The sequence below is a fragment of the Delphinapterus leucas genome, chromosome 1 (assembly GCF_059928025.1).
Source record: "Delphinapterus leucas isolate spDelLeu-1000000601 "Yukka" chromosome 1, BTC_Dleu_Yukka2, whole genome shotgun sequence".
NCBI lineage: Eukaryota > Metazoa > Chordata > Mammalia > Artiodactyla > Monodontidae > Delphinapterus > Delphinapterus leucas.
In genome coordinates, this window is record NC_143129.1 from 92,793,101 (window position 1) to 92,807,602 (window position 14,502).

The following is a 14,502-nucleotide window of genomic DNA, read 5'->3' on the forward strand; positions in this document are numbered from 1 at the left end:
AGCAACTGTATGCCAATACAATGGACAACTGGAAGAAATGGACAAATTCTTAGAAAAGCACAACCTTCCAAGACTGAACCAGGAAGAAATAGAAAATATAAACAGACCAATCACAGGCACTGAAATTGAGACTGTGATTAAAAATCTTCCAACAAACAAAAGCCTAGGACCAGATGGCTTCATAGGCAACTTCTATCAAACATTTAGAGGAGAGATAACACCTATCCTTCTCAAACTCTTCCAAAATATAGCAGAGGGAGGAACACTACAAAACTCATTCTATGTGGCCACCATCACCCTGATACCAAAACCAGACAAAGATGTCACAAAGAAAGAAAACTAGAAGCCAATATCACTGATGAACATAGATGCAAAACTCCTCAACAAAACACTAGCAAACAGAATCCAACAGCACATTAAAAGGATCATACACCATGATCAATTGGGGTTTATCCCAGGAATGCAAAGATTCTTCAATATATGCAAATCAATCAATGTGATACACCATATTAACAAATTGTAGGATAAAAACCATATTGATCATCTCAACAGATGAAGAAAATGCTTTCAACAAAATTCAACACCTATTTATGATAAAAACACTCCAGAAAGTAGGCACAGACGGAACTTACCTCGACATAATAAAGGCCATATATGACAAACCCACAGCCAACATCGTCCTCAATGGTGAAAAACTGAAACCATTTCCACTAAGATGAGGAAGAAGACAAGGTTGCCCACTCTCACCACTATTATTCAACATAGTTTTGGAAGTTTTAGCCACAGCAATCAGAGAAGAAAAAGAAATAAAAGGAATCCAAATTGGAAAAGAAGAAGTAAAACTGTCACTGTTTGCAGATGACATGATACTATACATAGAGAATCCTAAAGATGCTACCAGAAAACTACTAGGGCTAATCAATGAATTTGGTAAAGTTTCAGGATACAATATTAATGCACAGAAATCTCTTGCATTCCTATATACTAATGATGAAAAATCTGAAAGAGAAATTAAGGAACACTCGCATTTACCATTGCAACAAAAAGAATAAAATACCTAGGAATAAACCTATCTAGGGAGACAAAAGACCTGTATGCAGAAAACTATAACACACTGCTGAAAGTAATTAAAGATGATACAGAAAGATGGAGAGATATACCATGTTCATGGATTGGAAGAATCAACATTGTAAAAATGACTATATTACCCAAAGCAATCTACAGATTCAATGCAATCACTATCAAACCACCAATGGCATTTTTCATAGAACAAGAACAAAAAATTTCACAAATTTCTAGGAAACATAAAAGCCCCTGAATAGCCAAATCAATCTTGACAAAGAAAAATGGAGCTGGAGGAATCAGACTCCCTGACTTCAGACTATACTACAAAGCTATAGTAATCAAGACAGTATGGTACTGGCCAGAAACAGAAATATAGATCAATGCCACAGGATAGAAAGCCCAGAGATAAACCCACACACATATGGTCACCTTATCTTTGATAAAGGAGGCAAGAATAATACAGTGGAGAAAAGACAGCCTCTTCAATAAGTGGTGCTGGGACAACTGGACAGCTACATGTTAAAGAATGAAATTAGAACACTCCCTAACACCATACACAAAAATAAACTGAATATGCCTTAAAGGCCTAAATGTAAGGCCAGACACTATAAAACTCTTAGAGGAAAACATAGGCAGAACACTCTATGACAAAAATCACAGCAAGATCCTTTTTGACCCACCTCCTAGAGAAATGGAAATAAAAACAAAAATAAACAAATGGGACCTAATGAAACTTAAAAGCTTTTGCACAGCAAAGGAAACCATAAACAAGATGAAAATACAACCCTCAGAGTGGGAGAAAATATTTGCAAATGAAGCAACTGACAAAAGGTTAATCTCCAAAATTTACAAGCAGCTCATGCAGCTCAATAACAAAAAAACATACAACCCAATCCAAAAATGGGCATAAGACCTAAATAGACTTTTCTCCAAAGAAGATATACAGATTGCCAACAAACAGATGAAAGAATGCTCAACATCATTAATCATTAGAGAAATGCAAATCAACACTAAAATGTGATATCTCTTACCAGTCAGAATGGCCATCATCAAAAAATCTAGAAACAATAAATGCTGGAGAGGGTGTGGAGAAAAGGGAACCCTCTTGCACTGTTGATGGGAATGTAAATTGATACAGCCACTGTGGAGAACATTATGGAGGTTCCTTAGAAAACTAAAAATAGAGCTACCATATGACCCAACAATCCCACTACTGGCCATATACCCTGAGAAAACCATAATTCAAAAAGAGTCATGTACCACAATGTGCATTGCAGCTCTATTTACAATAGCCAGGACATGGAAGCAACCTAAGTGCCCATAGACAGATGAATGGATAAAGAAGATGTGGCACATATATACAATGGAATATTACTCAGCCATAAAAGGATACGAAATTGAGTTTTTTGTAGTGAGGTAGATGGAACTAGAGCCTGTCATACAGAGTGATGTAAATCAGAGAGAGAAAAACAAATACTGTATATGCTAAAACATATATAGGGAATCTAAAAAAAAAAAATGATTCTGAAGAACCTAGGGGCACGACATGAATAAAGACGCAGACATAGAGAATGGACTTGAGGACACGGGGAGGGAGAAGGGTAAGCTGGGACGAAATGAGAGAGTGGCATGGACATATATACACTACCAGATATAAAATCGATAGCTAGTGGGAAGCAGATGCATAGCACAGTGAGATCTGCTCTGTGCTTTGTGACCACCTAGAGGGGTGGGATAGAGAGAGTGAGAGGGAGAGGCAAGAGGGAGGAGATATGGTGATATATGTATATATGTAGCTGATTCACTTTGTTATACAGCAGAAACTAACACACCATTGTAAAGCAATTATACTCCAATAAAGACCTTAAGAAAAAAAAACACACATTTATTTCATTCTCACTATAATGTCACTTCTGTAATGTTAGATAATGTTATTTCAGTTATCTAATACTCACAATATATTTTGAAGTGGGTTTTAATCTCCCCATTTCTGTTTGTAAGCAAATTGATATTAGGAGTCATGTGACAAGGTATCCAGCATTCTGCAGCTGGAAGAAGAGCCAGGCTTCAAGCACAGCAGTATCTGCTCAGAGCCCATGCTCTTTCCACTCACCACTGACTAGGTGGGGGGGAACCCAGCTCCAGGATCCCCTCCTCCCCAGGGTGGCTTAGGCACATGTTGTGAAGAAGAAGATCTGTGCAGGACTCACCAGGAGCTGACTGTTCATTGTTAGTTACCCAGCAGGGCAACAGGTCTGTAGCTTCCCCGGGAAGCCCCGAGCTGAGTCATGTATTTATTGCCTTTTTACAGGTCTGGCTGTGTTGCTGCAGCTGCAGCTTGGTAAGCATCATGAGTGTCTTTCCTTTTGACAGAGGAGTTTCCACCATCGGCAAACTTACATATTTGAAAATCTGAGAGAGCTGGAATCTCCACCTCCTATGAGACACTTAAAATTATTACAAAAAAGAAAGAGAGAAAGGAAAGAAGGAAGGAAGGAAGGAAGGAAGAAAAAAAGAGAGAGCTTCCTCAACTCTACCTCCTATACCCCCGTATCCACATTCCTATGAACTAGAGATGGGAATGAGAGTGCTGAGGATCACGATGACACTTGTCAGGGTAAGGAATTAAGATAGCGGTACAATGGGTTAGTTTAGAGTGGACCAGTCTTCAACTCCATAGAAATTAGAACTCTTCAGGGAAGGTGGTCCTCTTTATCCTGTATTTGTTCTGACTCCATTCCCAGGCCTTTGAGAGGGGAATTTTAGCTTGTAGTCTTAACTTAGCAATCTGGGCCTTTCTCATGTCTTCCTCACACCCCCCAGTGTACACAGCTCATCTATGTCTTCACCACTATGGTGTTGGGGCCCAGGGCAGGCCACCCCAAAACATGCCTCAATGGCATATTGACTATTTTGAATTAAATTTGCTTAAGAAGTGGCTGCTGCAAGAGGAACACTTTGACCCTCTTTTCTGTCTCCCTGAAAGCAGGAAATAAATCTCTCATGTGAAAGTGTCACTCCCTGCATCTGGAGGTAGAAGGACACCCTTATCCCCAGAGACAGGGAATTCAGGACCAAGAAGTCTGCATAAACAAATTTTGTTACTTCTTCATTAGTCTGCCACCCCAAGTGCTTACCCCTTTGTTTTTTTAAATCTTCACAAGTAAATGTTTCTTTGTTTAAAAATGATATATAAACAGTCTGATTTGGTCACTTTGGGAGTCTGATTTCTTTGAAACCTCCATGTTTATGAATTAATTTTTTTTTTTTACTCCTGTTAATATGTAGTGTGTCAATTTAATTATTAGACCAGCCAAAAGAATTCAAGAGGGATAAAGGGGAAATTTCCCTTCTCCAAGAATGGTTCAAGATCAAGATGTCTCCCAGTGGAGTGATGATGCCATTTACCCCGTGTTCCAGGCCCTCAAGCAGCAGTGAGTACCTTGTCCTGGAATATCTGGGAGAGTCCTGTCTGAAACTCAAAGCTATTTTTGGGAGCCATCTCCCAACTCAGGGCTAAATTATGCAATACGGACAGGGTGGCTCTGGTGGAGACAGGAATGAAAATGACAAGCCACCGTGACACAAATCAAAATGACTTCCCTTTCCTCAGCAGTAATTTTGCATGCCACAGTAACTGGCTTCATTGCTCTAATCTTCTCTTTCCCTTTCCTTAACTTTACTTCTGTGAAAATTAATAAAGACAAACTTCTTTTAAAATGGAATTGAGATGCCAGAAGGGGGAGTTCTCACACAGTACCTCTCAAGGTCAATAACAGGAAGGACAGTCGCTTAGAGACCCCAACAGGAAGAATCATCATCAGGAAAGAATCGTCAATTACAGGACTCAACAGGAAAGATGTACTTGCATCTCCTACAGGAAATGGACTACCCCAGCTACCTGGCCTATGAGAACCCATCATCTCTCTGAACTCCCACTTTCCTCCTTTCCTTCAAAACAACCCCTCCCAACTTCCTCCTTTTTACTCTGTAGAATAACTTTCCTCTCCTTTGTTTGTTAGATTTCCCTTGGCTTTTGCTATAGCCTGCATATCCAAAATTGTAATTCTTCGCTGTTCCTGAATAAACCCATTTTGCTTGAAAAGTAACTGGCTGTTTTATTTTTTAAGTTCACACTTGTAAACTGGAAGGCCCTGTAGTGCTCCATCACGTGTCCCTTTGAAGCTATTTAGCTGAAGGCAGTGAGCAAGGGAAAGTTCAGAATTTCCAGAGGGAATTAAAAGGAAAGCAATCTCAGAGACTGATTGAAATTAGCCTCAGTTAAAGAAATTTCTAGCTGAATTACCTTCCTACTGACATCAGGATGAGAGAAGTCAACCCAGTTTGGAAAATCCTCATTTTTTTCTGTTTTCAAATTGGTGAAGCAATTGATAATTTTGTGTGGTGATGTGGTGGTGGTGAGGATAACCTGTAGAGTCTCAGGGGTGCCTTTGGATAAATAGAGTTTATCCAGATCTAGGATAACAGGATGAAGAAAGGCAGAGAACTAGAGAAAGAGAACCAGCATGAAGGGTTACTCTGTGGAAGGAATCTGTCATATGACATACATATAGTATATGATAAGTTTATTTGCAGTGCTTCCATTTATTTCAATAAGTATTTACTGAGTCCGTTATTATGTGCTTAGTATCACGATAGGTACTAAGGATAAGATAGATGCAAGATATCCAAGGAAGAAGGAGCTATAAGAGAAGAGATCTTAATATAATGTCTCCTACTATGTCAACTAGAGCAAAGAAGATAAATGGGGGATATTGCCAGCCTGGGGAATGCATGAAGGATATTAAATATTGTTGGGATAACCCAAGGATATTAGATATCTGTTAATTAGCATAGAGCCAGAGCCTTTCAAGACACTAGGAGAGAAAACGTGAATGAAAGAGTCCCAGGAAGCTTTTTGTCTAGTGGAGAAATAAACATGTACACACCCAGCTGAAAACTGCAATGGAGTGCCATGATGGAATACGTAAAATGTCGTCAGAAAATGATGAGAAAGCAATGGTAAATTCTGCTTGGGTGAAGGATTTAACAGTAGGTAACATTTGAAAAGGGCAGTGAATAATAAGTAGAAGTTTGTCAGAGAAGAATGGGAAGGACATTGCAAGAGAATGGAACTCCTCGAGCAAAGGCATAGAAGTGCGAGTGTATAAAACGAGTGTTTGGGTGAACTCTGAGCAATCGAATAGCTGTAAAACCATATCCTAAAGAGAGGAAAAGAGAAAGAGGGAGGGAAGAGTGATAATGAATATCTTGTGAAGGGAGATGTCATTTTTCTTTCCCTACTGCTGCATTATGATGCCCTTGCTGAAGGGATTTGGGAGTTAATGAGAGGACATGGAGTGTGACTGGTAAGTGGCTTCAAGAAGACCCTAAAGTAACTAAGGGGTTGTTCATCTGCAAGCACCAAAAGGCCAGGTGAACTATATTGACTGCCTTATAGGCTCTATAGGAGGATTTTTATGATATCAGACTACCAGGAGCAGATGCTGGAGATGAAGATGGATTGCTCAGACAGGGCTTCATGGGCTGGTGATGATTCCTCTGATATTTCTTGGAGCTTGGACTAGATCAAATCCATATGAGTGAAAGAAGGAAAGGGAACAGGTGATGGCATCTGAGTGCCACTCAAGATCATGCCTTCCCCAGGTTCACCTCCACGGTGGCCAAGACTGGCAACTGTAAGGTATTCATTGACTCAGTGATCACATACATCTGGCTGGATGAGTTTGATGGCATTGACATTGACTTTGAGTACCTGGGCCGCCAGAGCAGGGGAAAATATTCCAGACACTTTGGTTTCAAGCCTTAATTCATTCACATGCACACACACACACACACACACACACACACACACACACATACACACACACATACCTGGTAAACATACATTCCAGTCCACACAGGGAGATTTTTTCCCTACCAAATATTGTTATATTTTATATATATAAAATTTTATTTTATACAAATTTATATTTATTTATGTATTTATATATACTTATATTTATATAAATTTATATTTAAATATAAAATTTTATATATTTAACTTAAAATTTGGTTCATGTATGAATCCTGTATCTTCCCTAAAATTATTACTATTATAATCACCAATACTGTCCTATCTTTTCCAACAGGAAATGTTATCAGCTTTTTTTTTTAACAACTTTATTGGAGTATAATTGCTTTACAATGGTGTGTTAGTTTCTGCTTTATAACAAAGTGAATCAGCTATATATATACGTATATCCCCATATCTCCTCCCTCTTACGTCTCCCTCCCACAGTCTCTATCCCACCTCTCTAGGTGGTCACAAAGCACAGAGCTGATCTCCCTGTGCTATGTGGCCGCTTCCTACTAGCTATCTATTTTACATTTGGTAGTATATATAATACAATGGAATGTTAGCCATAAAAAGAAACAAAATTGAGTTATTTGTAGTGAGGTGGATGGACCTAGAGTCTGTCATACAGAGAGAAGTAAGTCAGAAAGAGAAAAACAAATACTGTATGCTAACACATATATATGGAATCTAAAAAAAAAGGCTCTGAAGAACCTAGGGGCAGGACAGGAATAAAGATGCAGACCTATTAGAGAATGGACTTGAGGACACGGGGAGGGGGAAGGGTAAGCTGGGACGAAGTGAGAGAGTGGCATGGACTTATATATACTGCCAAATGTTATCAGCTTTTGAGGCTGAGGCTCAAGCCATCCCTGTCTAATGATCTTGGCAGTTATGTCTGCAGGCAAAGGAACTGTTGTTTTGTGTTATGAAATGGCCAAGATCAGAGCATGAGTCAGGCAGCAATACCCGAAGACCTGAACAGCAAGTCTCATTCCAGGGTGAAATTTACACCTGAGGGACCCATGGAGCTGCAGTCAGACTAAACTTAACATAGTCTGTACATCTTTTCCTGGTGTTTGTGGGGTTCCCCTCCCCTTTCTCTTCCTCAAGTCTCTTGCCTGACAGCTGCTGTATGCTAACGATTCTCGTCTCCTGCTTAGGGCCTAGAGAGTGTTCCATGTGTCCTACATGACTTGAGGCTCTCCATGGGCTTGCATGAATGCATGTGGCCCAGCTACTGTACTGATCCAGGGAGAGGAAGGCTTGTTGCATCCACTGAAGGCATGCCACTAGTGAAAGCAGAAGAGGAGAGTTAGAGAAAGATCTTTATTCTGAGTGCAATCAAGCCTACTGTCAATGCCCGCCTGAACAGTGATGGGGCAAGCTAGGTGTGTTGATAATTCCTCTGCTTGTATTTTCCCTAGGACCGTTCTGGGAAAATGTTTTTACATTATAGCCTGACACTAGGCATGAAGAGGTGAAAGGGGTCTGGCTCCAGGGTATTCTTCCCAAGACTCCAGCAATAGCTAGTTCATCAACCCCCTGATCTATCCACTGCATGAGAAACCAGAGGGGTTTCTGAGGTCATGGAGCATCATTATCTAGAGCTGAAGGAAGCCTACTTGGAATGGACCTGAATGGCACACTAGTTCATTGGAGATTTAAAGGAATAGAGAAGTTTTTTTCCTGGAAGAAATTCTGAGATCCAAGTTGACAGATAATCAAAGTGCTTTGCAGAGTGACTGTAGTTAATACAGTGTTGCATATTTTTAAAAGCTGCTAAGAGAGTAGATCTTAAAACTTCTTATGGGACTTCCTTGGTAGAACAGTGGTTAAGAATCCGCTGCCAATGCAGGGTACATGGGTTCAAGCTCTGGTCCAGGAAGATCTCACATGCCACAGAGCAAGTAAACCCGTGTGCCACAGCTACTGAGCCTGCACTCCAGAGCCTGTGAGCCACAACTACTGAAGCCCGTGAGCCTAGAGCCCATGCTCTGCAACAAAGAGTAGCCCCCACTCACTGCAACTAGAGAGAAAGCCTGCATGAAGCAAGGAAGACCCAATACAGCCAAAAGTAAATAAATAATAAATTAAAAAAAAAATAATAGCAGTTTGGTAATGATGTACAATAAAGTTAATCTAAAAAAATTAAAGTTCTCATCACAAGGAAAAAAATTGTAATGATGTAAGGTGATGGATATTAATGAAACTTACTTTGGAAATCATTTCACAGTGAATGCAAATATTGAATCATGTTGTATACCTGAAACGAATATAACATTCCATGTCAATTATTTTTTAAAATAAAGTGCTGAGTTTATTTTGTTTGTTTGTTTGTTTTCTTTGTGGTACGCGGGCCTCTCACTGTTGTGGGCTCTCCCATTGCGGAGCACAGGCTCCGGACACGCAGGGTCAGTGGCCACGGCTCACGGGCCCAGCTGCTCCACGACATGTGGGATCTTCCCAGACTGGGACACGAACCCGTGTCCCCTGCATCAGCAGGCGGACTCTCAACCACTGTGCCACCAGGGAAGCCCTGCTGAGTATTTTTTTTAATTAATGAAACTACCATATGATCCAGCAGAAAAAACCCCAACAAAACAAAAATAAAGTGGGGTAGGGGAATCATGTACAATTACATCTGAGAGCACAGACTTATTTTGTTGGTCCTGAATGAAAAGCTAGTGCCAACAGGAAGAAATTACAGGGAATCATTTTGCAGATCAATAAAACAATTAACTTTCTAGGGCCAGTTGTTAGATTGAGAGCCACATCATAATGGTATCAAATGCCTGATTAGGTGGTTAGCTCAAAAGTGTCCAGCAAAGGCTAAATGAAATTTTTAATGCTCTGGTGGGAACTTACATCAAACCAGTGGCTTTAAAACTTTTGAAAAAGCGTTGTAACTCCTTCTCAAATGAAATATTTGTCAGATCTCTAATCAGAAATATAAAAGTGAAGGGATTCTGGTTGACATGGTTCATGCATCCTTGTCCAGGTTTCTAGGATTCTGTGGATCACCAGTGGAAAACAAAACAAAAACCCACACCACCAGATAATCCACTGGGTCCCTGAGAAATGTCTCAGCTGCAGGTATAGCCATGGCCATGACCCCTGTCTCAGCCATCATGACAATGACAGCTTCAGCTGCTGTTCACCCTCCTGTGCCATTTCCCTCCTAGACTCCTGGGCTTCATCATGTGATGAGCTATGATGTTCATGGAGGCTGGGACACTGGCACAGGACAAAACAGCCCCCTGCACCAGGATTCCACTGACCATGGAAATTTTGTCTATTTCAACCCTGTAAAGTAGGAGCCATTGGTTAGGACTGGGAAGCAGAAATGGGGAGGAAGGTAGACAGGAACTGGATTTGAGCCTTAAGCTGAATATTCCCCCAGGAACTTGCCACAAGAATATTGGTGAGATGATGGAGTTCCTGATGAGAATCTCATCATGGGGTTCCCCACGTATGGACAGACCAAACACCTTACTTCTTCAAATGGTGGGCAGCACCCACCTCAGGACAGGGTCTATTGGGACCCACACCCAGGAGGCTGGCTTCCGATCTACCATGAGGTAACTCCTCCCAGGAGAGACTGCAGTGGAAACTCTGGTCAGTTAGGGAGTGAGATTAGATAAATTTGGGATCCTTTTGTTAATAAAATAACTCTTGTTGCATAATTGCTTATGTCTCTCCATATACCCCTATTGGAGATGAAAAACCTTCCCCAGGAAGAGATGAATCACCTTGGAAATTGAAGTGGTCTTCCTATGTATAAGATAACCTTAGTTTGACTTATAGAAGTGATAAGCTCATTTTAATAGTAAGAGTTTAAACCCAAGTAAAAATGCAAATTTCTAAAATCTCTGCTTTTTAATTTTTAGAATACAAAAGCTTTCAGGGAGATAACTCTTTTGTGAGCTCAATGTAATACTCAAGCTACTTCTGTTTAATAAGTATGTCTAAGATAACTTATTGAGCACTTATATATGTCAGGCAGTGTGCTGGACATTGGGAATATAGTTAAGACATAGTTTCTGCTCTCATGGAGCTCATAGCCCAAGTATAGGAAGCAAAAACACAAAGGAATAATTACAATAAAGTGTGATTTGTGCAACAGTAGAATTGTTCGCATGTGAGCATCTAAGAAAAATATTCACCTTTCCTATTGAAAACCCCATCCCATGATTTTGCTCACTTGGGTCCCTCTGATTAGATATGCACATTTCTTTTTACCTCAAGCCACCATCTCATGGATTAAAGACCAGAAGCCCCCTTAAGACTACAAAGGAATGCATGGATTCGGTTTGACAATACTGAAAGCTATGAGCATAACGTAAGTTTCAGCCCATGGACCTTAAGACTATTTACATTATCTCTGCCCTTGAAAAATTCACTAAGTGGGAAGAGCCCTAGTTAAGATGACAGGAAATAACAATTACAGTTACAGTTTTGTTATGGTCTCACTGTGATGTTAGGCCAATAATTCCCATTATTAAGCCTGTTTCCTAATTTTTAAAACAAGGCCACTGGAATGGATAATTTCTGAGCTGCCTTTCTTATGTTCTTGTGAGACATAGGAAAGGCAACTCAGAAACCAATGATTGAGATAGCCTCATACACCAGAGGGCAGACAGCAGAAACAAGAAGAACTACAATCCTGCAGCCTGTGGAACAAAAACCACATTCACAGAAAGATAGACAAGATGAAAAGGCAGAAGGCTATGTACCAGTTGAAGGAAAAAGATAAACCCCCAGAAAAAACAACTAAATGAAGTGAAGATAGGCAACATTCCAGAAAAAGAATTCAGAATAATGATAGTGAAGATGATCCAGGACCTGGGAAAGAGAATGGAGGCAAAGATCGAGAAGATGTAAGAAATGTTTAACAAAGACCTAGAAGAATTAAAGAACAAACACTAGAAGATTTAAAGAACAAACAAACAGAGATGGACAATAAAATAACTGAAATGAAAACTACACTAGAAGGGATCAATAGCAGAATAACTGAGGCAGAAGAACGGATAAGTGACCTGGAAGACAGAATGGTGGAATTCACTGCTGTGAAACAGAATGAAGAAAAAAGAATGAAAAGAAATGAAGACAGCCTAAGAGACCTCTGGGACAACATTAAATGCAACAACATTCACATTATAGGGGTCCCAGAAGGAGAAGAGAGAGAGAAGGGACTAGAGAAAATACTTGAAGAGATTATAGTCAAAAACTTCTCTAACATGGGAAAGGAAATAGCCACCCAAGTCAAGGAAGCACAGAGAGCCCCATACAGGATAAACCCAGGGAGAAATATGCCAAGACACATAGTAATCAAATTGGCAAAAATTAAAGACAAAGAAAAATTATTGAAAGCAGCAAGGGAAAAATGAAAAATAACATACAAGGGAACATCCGTAAGGTTAACAGCTGATTTCTCAGCAGAAACTCTATAAGCCAGAAGGGGGTGGCATTATATACTTAAAGTGATGAAAGGGAAGAATCTACAACCAAGATTACTCTACCCAGCAAGGATCTAATTCAGATTCTATGGAGAAATCAAAAGTTTTACAGACAAGTAAAAGCTAAGAGAATTCAGCATCACCAAAACAGCTCTAAACATATGCTAAGGGAACTTCTGTAAGTGGGAGACACAAGAGAAGAAAAGGACCTACAAAAACAAACCCATAACAATTAAGAAAATGGTCATAGGAACATACATATGGATAATTACCTTAAACGTGAATGGATTAAATGCTCCAACCAAAAGACACAGGCTTGCTGAATGGATAGAAAAACAAGACCCATATATATGCTGTCTACAAGAGACCCACTTCAGACCTAGGGACACATACAAACTGAAAGTGAGGGGGCGGAAAAAGATATTCCATGCAAATGGAAATTAAAAGAAAGCTGGAGTAGCTATACTCATATCAGATAAAATAGACTTTAAAATAAAGAATGTTACAAGAGACAAGGAAGGACACTACATAATGATCAAGGGATCAATCCAAGAAGAAGATGTAACAATAATAAATATATATGCACCCAACCTGGAGCACCTCAATACATAAGGCACCTGCTAACAGCTATAAAAGAGGAAATCGACAGTAACACAATAATAGTGGGAGACTTTAACACCTCACTTACACCAATGGACAGATTATCCAAAATGGAAATAAATAAGGAAACAGAAGTTTTAATGACACAACAGATCAGATAGATTTAATTGATATTTATAGGACAATCCATCCAAAAACAACAGATTACACTTTCTTCTCAAGTGCACATGAAAGAGGTTAGATCACATCTTGGGTCAGAAATCAAGCCTTGGTAAACTTAAGAAAATTGAAATCATATCAAGCATCTTTTCTGACCACAACACTATGAGATTAGAAATGAATTACAGGGAAAAAAACGTAAAAAACACAAACACATGAAGGCCAAAGAATATGTTACTAAATAACCAAGAGATCACTGAAGAAATCAAAGAGGAAATAAAAAAATACCTGGAGACAAAAGATAATGAAAACATGATGATCTAAAACCTATGGGATGCAGCAGGAGCAGTTCTAAGAGGGAAGTTTATAGCTATAAAAGCCTACCTCAAGAAACAAGAAAAATCTCAAATAAACCATCTAACCTTACACCTAAAGGAACTAGAGAAAGAAGAACAAACAAAACCCAAAGTTAGCAGAAGGAAAGAAATCATAAAAATCAGAGTAGAAAGAAATGAAGTAGAAACAAAGAAAACAATAGCAAAGATCAATAAAACTGAAAGCTGGTTCTTTGAGAAGATAAACAAAACTGATGAACCATTAGCCAGACTCATCAAGAAAAAGAGGGAGAGGACTCAAATCCATAAAATTAAAAATGAAAAAGGAGAAGTTAGAAGAGACACCACAAAAATACAAAGCATCCTAAGAGACTACTACAAGCAACACTACGCCAATAAAATGGACAACCTGGAAGAAACGGACAAATTCTTAGAACCGTATAACCTTCCAAGACTGAACCAGGAAGAAACAGAAAATATGAACAGACCAATCAGAAATAATGAAAATGAAACTGTGATTAAACATCTTCCAACAAACAAAAGTCCAGGACCGGATGGCTTCACAGGTGAATTCTATCAAACATTTAGAGAAGAGTTAACACCCATCCTTCTCAAACTCTTCCAAAAAATTATGGAGGAAGGAACTCTCCCAAACACATTCTATGAGGCCACCATCACCCTGATAGCCACACCAGACAAAGATACTACAAAAAAAGAAAATTACAGACCAATATCACTGATGAATATAGATGCAAAAATCCTCAACAAAATACTAGCAAACAGAATCCAACAACACATTAAAAGGATCATACACCATGATCAAGTGGGATTTATCCCAGGGATACAAGGAATCTTCAATATACGTAAGTCAATCAATGTGATACACCATTTTAACAAATTGAAGAATAAAAACCATTTGATCATCTCAATAGATGCAGAAAAACTTTTGACAAAATTCAACACCCATTTATGATAAAAACTCTCCAGAAAGTGGGCATAGAGGGAACCTACCTCAACATAATAAAGG